This window comes from Delphinapterus leucas, chromosome 5, assembly GCF_059928025.1.
Source record: "Delphinapterus leucas isolate spDelLeu-1000000601 "Yukka" chromosome 5, BTC_Dleu_Yukka2, whole genome shotgun sequence".
In the NCBI taxonomy this organism is placed as follows: Eukaryota; Metazoa; Chordata; class Mammalia; order Artiodactyla; family Monodontidae; genus Delphinapterus; species Delphinapterus leucas.
Window position 1 is genome coordinate 67,715,496 of NC_143133.1, and position 8,333 is coordinate 67,723,828.

Consider the following 8,333-nt stretch of genomic DNA (forward strand, 5'->3'; position numbering starts at 1 on the left):
CAGATTTTGCTTTCTTTAAGATATGACATCTCAGAGGTATATGAATTGAGGATGGTAAGAGAACACGGCACAGCTTGAGAAATGAATTGGGAATACCCTAGAACAGAACCCCCAAGGTGAAAATTTGTGCTTTCTGTCAACCTAAAAAATGACTCTCTCCCTTTTTTTTTAATGCAGCAAATCTTACTGAAATGAATAGATGTCACTTCAATAAAGCCCCAAACCCAGTTTCTAATTAGCTATGTTTCAGAGAGATGAGTAAAAGAATTTCATGAATAATAATTAGCAAGAGATAAAATTAAGCTATGAGTTTTTAATTATGAAAAGAGATTTTTCCCATTATTTGTTTACAAAGATGTTGTAGGTTTATAATTATACTTCGAAGTTTTATTACAATCTTTCTTCAAAGTAAATGGCCTCAAACATACCAAGTAGTTTTCATTTTTAACAGTTTTACTGAAATATAAATCACATACCATAAAACTCGCCTTTATAGGGTCACAATTTACTGGGTTTTAGTATATTCACAAAGTTGTGCAAGCCTCACCACTATGTATTTTTAGAACATTTTCATCACCCCCAAAAGAAACTTTGTAACCATTAGCAGTGGTTTCCCTTTTATCATTCTCACACACCCGGACCCAGTTCTAGGCAGCTACTAATGTACTTTATGTCTCTATAGATTTGCCTATTCTGGACATTTCATATAAATGGAATCATACCATATGTGGTCATTTGTGACTGGTTTCTTTCACTTAGTGTAATGTTTTCAAGGTTCACTTAAGTTGTAACATATGCTAATACTTTATTTTTGTTGCTAAGGAATTTCCCATTGTATGGATATACCACATTCTGTTTACACACTCATTAGTTGATGGATATTTGGCTGTCTCCACTTTTTGGCTATTATGAATAATATTGTTATGAACATTTGTGCGTAAGCTTTTGTGTGGACATAACTTTTTTTTTTTTTTTTTTTTGCGGTACACGGGCCTCTCACTGTTGTGGCCTCTCCCGTTGCGGAGCACAGGCTCCGGACGCGAAGGCTCTGCGGTCATGGCCCGTCAGGAACTGCCAAACTCTTTTCCCAAGCAGCTGCACCATTTGCATTCCTACCAGAGACGTATGAGGGTTCCAGTTTCTCCACATCCTCACTAATACTGTTATTGTACATCTTTTCTTTATTATTATAATCATACTAGTGAGTATGAAGTGAGTTTTATTGTGGTTTTGATTTGCATTTCTCTGATGACTAATTATTTTGAGCAACGTTTTTATGTGTTTGTTTGCCATTTGTATCTTGGAGAAATGTCTGTTCAGATCCTTTGACCATTTTTAAACTGGGTTATTTGACTCTGTATTGTTGAGTTATATGAATTCTTTATGTATCTAGATACAAGTTCCGTGAAAGATATGTTTTGAAAACATTTCCTCCCACTTTGTGAGTTTTTCTCTCTTGATAGTGCCCTGCCCTTTGAAACACAAAAGATTTTAATTTCACAGAAATCCAGTTTTCTATTTTTATTTTGGTTACTTGTACTTTTGATCACATGTCTAAGAAACCATTGCCTAAACTAAGGTCACAAAGATTTATGCCTCTTTTCTTCTGAGAGTTTCATAATTTTAGCTTTTACATTTAAGTCTATGATCAATTTAGAGTTAATTTTTGTATATGGTGTGAGATAAGGCTCCAACTTTAATTCTTTGCATGTGAGTATTCAGTTGTCCTGAGACCATTCATTGAAAGAATATTTATCTCTTAGCTGAGATATTTGTGGAAAGAATTTTAAAAATTGACAGAGTTGATAATTAGAAAAACTATTGTTAGAATTCATAGGAAAAGAAAGAAATATCTGTATAAATGTTATTAGACTCTTGTCTGGCAGTCCTCTGGATGCCTAGGTTACTACTTTCCTAAAACAATCAGTCTCACTAATTTTCCTCTGAAATTATTTATGCATTTCATCAGAAACACTATTTGCTTCCAAGAAGGTGGTTATCAGATGCCTCACTAAAATAGTCTAATTTTCAGTTCAAGTTTTAAACATTTTTTAAATAGGTCCTAGCAAAAGGGAGATATCAGAGTTCCAAGAAATCTACATTTTTTTCTAATAAAAATTCTGATAAAATTTTCTTTTTGCTACAGGAAGATATAGAACTTAATAAATTAATGTAAAACTTACACTTAGTCCGGTTTCAAATGCTAAAGGAAAATTTATTATAGCAAACAAGGGTGAATCCTTTTCCAAAAAACTACAAGAAATATTTTCAGTCATTCAAATGATCACTGGCACAGTTACCAAGGTCCATCTTCCACTTTTTTTCGTAGTCCAGATAGGTTAGAATCCTGGGGTGGCTTAAAGGAACAGACATCAAACATTTGAAAAATCTGAGAGATTTGTTGTTTTTCTTATTGTTGTTTTGTTTATTATTGTTGCTGTTGTTGTGTATTTTTTCTGAATCAATTGTCACAGTCCAATATAGACTCCATAAACCTGAGTGCACAAGGATTGCATAAACCAAAATATTATAATGTTTAAACAATTCTATATTTTCTAAATCAGAGAGACTGATGTTTAAGAGACCAATGATGTAAATAACAGGAATATTCTAAATCCATTTACTAGATAAAAAAGGAAAACAGAGAAGCCATTATGCAAATGGTGTCCATGCAAAGGCTAGCCAATCTGCCTAGAGGTTATAATATATAAAATGGTGGAAAGGGGAAAACCAAAATGGATTTGGCCCATTTGATTTCAAGTTAATGTTTGTTTTCTGAATAGATATTAATTAATCATCCTCTTAGTCACCTGTTTGGTATATTTGTACTTCTGATCATTATTCCCATATTTTTAGGCAAAGAATTTTCACTTATTAAAAGAATATAAGTTTCAGGAATGATGAGATGTTTTAAGTTTTGCTTGCAGCTATATTCCACTGTTCTTATTCTAGAACAGTGTCTGGCACATAGGAGATACACAATAGGAATTTTTTACTGAACTTTGAACGGGTCTATTCTACTTAGAAATAATGGGGTCAATTTCCCTGCTACACATTGGGAAATGGCAGGGAGAGAAGAAAAGAGTTTGAAACAAGTTTATGAATGTTTTGTGTATGGAAATCTATGTGATATGCCTTTGTACATTTACAACCTAAAACCTTCCAAGAACAAATACAAAATTATTAAACATAAAAGGTAATAAATATTGTTGGTGGAATTGCTTCCAGCAGTCCATTCCCAAAGATGACATATTACAGGATATTGAGTGCCTTCACTTGTGTACACTCAAAAAATCCAATTCAATGGATAGTTCCTTCATTCCATGTCTTCCTCAAAGATCTCCAAGAGAAAATAAAACCATTCAAGCAATAGTAGTTTTAGAACAAGTTTTGCTCACTATTCTATAGTCTAGAAAACCAACTAACCCTTCTCCAGAGAAGGAGTCTACTGTAAGAGCCCCACTGCATTTAGGAAATAGATGTTAGTTTGATTATGACTATTCCCCATTAGGAAATAAAGCTTGACTTTATTTTACCTCAGTCACAGAACAGTTCTTGCAAAGCAAAATGATTTAAAATCTTTATTTACTGAATGAATAGCAATGTTAGTAGAGTAAACCTCGCCATAAGAGAATAGGTAGGGGAATTGAGCCATGAAATTTCATTACACACAATTCAAGGGTCATTTTCATTTGACTTCAAGATATCCATTCTGTATCCTTATTTAATTATAGGCCTACATAAATTTTGTGGCAGTTCGGTGTAGGTGAAAGATTTCTGATGCTAAAGCGTCAATACCTGGGTCCAAAACCTAGGTCTCTCACTTATTAGCTGGATGATTTTGGAAGTTTAGTATCTTATTGGTAAAACTTAAACAACAACAACAGCAACAAAAACCTTCTCCATCTACCTCTCAGGTTTATTTTAAAAGTCTAATGAGATGAGATCTCTGTTAAAACAGAGACTTTTAGGTTTAGCAATTTGCGTGACACTGGAATAAAAGTCTGAATAAGGTGTGGTCTTGCCCTCACACTACTTTACCAATAGAGGAAAAAGCCCCATAAGTAGGAAAAGTTCTGTAAAAAAGGATAGTCCTCAGCAAGACAATATAGAAACACAATTCCATAGGAGCCTAGAACTGCTCTAAATTTTCTCTTCAACCCCCTTACTCAACAGTTTCTTGAGATCAACTTTCTGAAATCCTTTTTAACTCTGAGAATGAACAAGTCTATTTTCGAAAGATATTTTCTTTTTAATCCTGTCTAGAGTGAGTAGCATCAGTTCCAAAGGCGTGGCATATCCCTTGAATCGAAGAGAAAATTGAAGATGGAAATATATATGTATATATTATTTTTGGTTGCTATTCTCATTATAAATGGAAAGCAGTTTCACCTGAATCATTTGAATTTTGGAAGTCATGAAAAAGCTATAGCTTATGACTATTCCAAAAGCAACTGAGAGCTTTTATTAAGCCTAAATCACTAACTTCTATGATGCTTTCTTTATTTCTTATCACTCTGTGACCTTAGGCAAGTTATTTAGATTTTCTAAATCTCAGTTATTCCAAATGTGAATTGGAGATAATAATAACTGCCTCATAAAGCAGTTGAGAGGGTGCCATTTGAATACTGAACACAGAAGCATATTACAAAGAATCAGTACATTTTAGCCCTTATTATTATTATCACAGAGGTTATAATGGCAACTTCATAAACGACCTTCCCAGTCATTTATGCTGTGCTCTGAAATTCCAAACCAGTTCCACAAATAGTCAGCTTCCTCTGGCTTTCTTCCAATGGACCAGCAAAGGTGCTGTGGTAGCATTACCTTGGCCAGGCAAAGGACCTGAAGGGGAAAGACATCTTCATTGTGAAAAGATGAAGCTGTTGTTCGAGTTTCCAAGGAAAGCATGTTGAACTAAATAGAAGGAAACACTCTTCAGTGAAGTTCGGTGGGAGAGATGAAGTGGGGAATAAGTGATAGCTGAGGGAAGATTCAAAGAGATCTATAGAGCTGAGATAAAAAGCTCAGGTTTATTTACTTACTGTTATTTTAACAAGAAGAGTAATCAGTTTCTCAGCAATTCTCTTGGCTTTATTTATTTTATGTTGGCTTCTTCCTGAGATTGGCTTCATTAATTGCAAAATATTTTCCAACACTATAACAGAATACAGCTACAGATTTTCCCATTTACACTAATGTGGCAGGAATGTAGCCTTCTGTACCATCAAATAAAAGTTCTGAATTTCAATTCGATTGGACCAACATGGGCCAATAACTGTGACCAGAGCACATACTACATAGTCATTGATTTCGGCTTGGGTTATTGTTTACCCTTCAACCCATGATTGTGCCAACCGGGATTGTGATTGTGTTGATTTGCCCACATCAATCAGTATGCACCCATGGAGCTAGAGGTGGGGCTAGCACCCACCCATATTATATGACTGCCACACAGAAAAAGAGAAATACTCTAAGAGATGTGAATTTCCCAAGAACAAATCTGCAGTTTGCTAAAAAGAGGTAACGAGGAGGAAATGACTGCTTAGGGAGACAACTGACTAATGATACCCCAGACTCAAACAAAAAGTCACTTTTAGTTCGGTTGGTAAATACCATCTCTTTCATTGAAAAATGGGCAAAAACGGAGAGATAATAGCTACCATGTATTGCCATGCATTCTCTACTGCAATGTTCAAAATATCTTCTGTAAGCCTTGAAATACATTTGGTACAAAAGCAAAGTTTTAATTTCCTCATTTGACAGATCTCAGAATGATGACTCAGGGAATTTGAGAGACTTGCTCCATGGGCACAAATCTAGCACGTTACAGAACAAGAATTCAAGGCCAGTTGTGTTTGACTCCAAAGCTTTTGCTCTCTTTCCACCACTTTTCACTACCTCCTCCTGATCTTGAAAACCCAGCAGTAACAAAGATTTCCAGAGCAGAAAGTAACATATTTAAGACTCTGCTGGAGGCAGGGATGAAAATCAAGTTGTCATTTAGGATGTAATAAACTGCCATAAAATAAATACAAGTATAAATTAACATGAACGTTTTGGAGGGGAGCATCATAGTATGCACCAAAACTTAAATTACATACATTTTTTTTTTTTTTTTTTGCGGTACGCGGGCCTCTTACTGTTGTGGCCTCTCCCGTTGCAGAGCACATGCTCTGGACGTGCAGGCCCAGCGGCCATGGCTCACGGGCCCAGCTGCTCCGCGGCATGTGGGATCTTCCCGGACCGGGGCACGAACCTGTGTCCCCTGCTTCGGCAGGCGGACTCTCAACCACTGCGCCACCAGGGAAGCCCTAATTACATATACTTTTTGATCTATCAGTTTAACTGTTAGAGGATACAATTTTAAGTTTGAAAAGATATGGGTACAAGGATATTAATTGCAGTAGTTGGTGGGATAAGATAGGAAATAACCAAAATCATAAGTGTTAGAGGATGGTGGGAGAGAGATGCAGTATTAAAGACAATGGTGAGGAAGGACCTTCCCAGGAAGGAGAGATTTGAAACTTAGAGAAGTAAGGACGAGCATTCCAGAACGTGGAACAATTTAGAGCAGAATACTTGGAAGGGAATACACTTAGCAAATTTAAGAAATGGCAGGGAGGCCAACACGGCTAGAACAGTATGAACCAGGGTGAAAGTAGGAGATGAAGGCAGAGGTAAGCTCAACAGAAGACCATGTAAGGCATTACAGGCCTTGAAGACACCTTTACTCATACACACTGGTGTACCCTGGCCTCTTTCAACATGTGCTGCACACTTAGATTGTGTGTGTATGTATATACTCAATTGTGAGAACAACCCGTCTAAGGATTGAGGAGCTGAAATAGGGGAGAGTGAGTTCAGGAGGCTGAGGAAGTGACAATTTTGAGAAGATGATGAGTTAATTAATTTATTTATGTCCTTCATTGATGAAGGACAAATGATGGCATAATTTGAGAGAGACAGAGAGCAAGAATGCTGATTCTCCTTCCTGGCTATAGGAGTAGAAGGCTATATTGATTAGAGGGAGGTTGGGGGAAAACTGGTATCTAGTAGCTCAGTTCATATGATGTGATGAGATTGAGGTGATGTTTGAGAAAAATTCTGAAGAAACAATTACTTGTCACAAAAAAACAAGGATACAAAAACCACTTTGAAAAGGAGCATAGGAAATGTGATTCTCCAAATAATTTGGAGACTCAATAAAAAATAGATTTTTTTCTTTTTGAGATTTTCTTTTTTAAACATGGATTAGTTACTCCCCTAAATTATCCCAAGAAAAATTAAGTATTATACTTAATTAGGCTCTTTCTCCATAAAATCAATGTGCTTATTTTAACATCACTTTAAATTACAGAAATTCCACTGAAATGCATAAGAATAAATCGCTAACAGTGTATATGAATTCTATTTTCTATTTTTATTGCAATATATTTAGCAACTTGGGAAAAGTTGGTTCTTAATCACTTTAGGTAATTGTGTCTGTCCTGATTATATCACCAAATAATTTATTATAGAATCAAGTGGCTATTGATCACAGCTCTATGAATTTCCTAATTAATTTTAAGATTTTAAAATCTAAGTCTTAGTTATGTTTTGGATTTGTTGTCCTATTCTTTTTGCCTTTTATTATATACCACTCCAGTTGCAGCCAAGGTAGTCCTGGAGAATGGCCCAGGGATAAAATGGAAAAACAGAACTGAGTAAGATTAGGACAACATACAACCAAAGAGGACCCGAGAGAAGATGAGGATGGCAGATGGAAGGAAATTCAGGAGACCTTACAAGGGAAATGGAAAGGGAAGCTTTTAAGGCTGCCGGATATTTTAGCCACATCAAAGTCAGGTAAACAAGTAATGTAAGACAAGAATACACAGTTCACATAGTATGATAATCATACTAAGTGAAGTAAGTCAGAAAGAGAAAGACAAATACCATATGATATCACTTATATGTGGCATCTAAAATATGACACAAATGAACTTATCTACAAAGCAGAAACAGACACAGACATAGAGAACAGACTTGTGGTTGCCGAGGGGTGGGGGAGGGATGGATTGGGAGTTTGGGATTAGCAGGTGCAAACTATTATATATAGAATGGATAAACAACAAGGTCCTACTGTATAGCACAGGGAACAATATTCAATATCCTCTGATAAACAATAATGGAAAAGAATATGGAAAAGAATGTATATATGTGTAACTGAATCACTTTGTTGTACAGTTGAAATTAACACAGCATTGTAAATCAACTATACTTCAATAAAATAAATTTTAATTCAGCTTCTACCTGTAAAAAAAAAAATGTATTTTTTGTTTGAATAGATA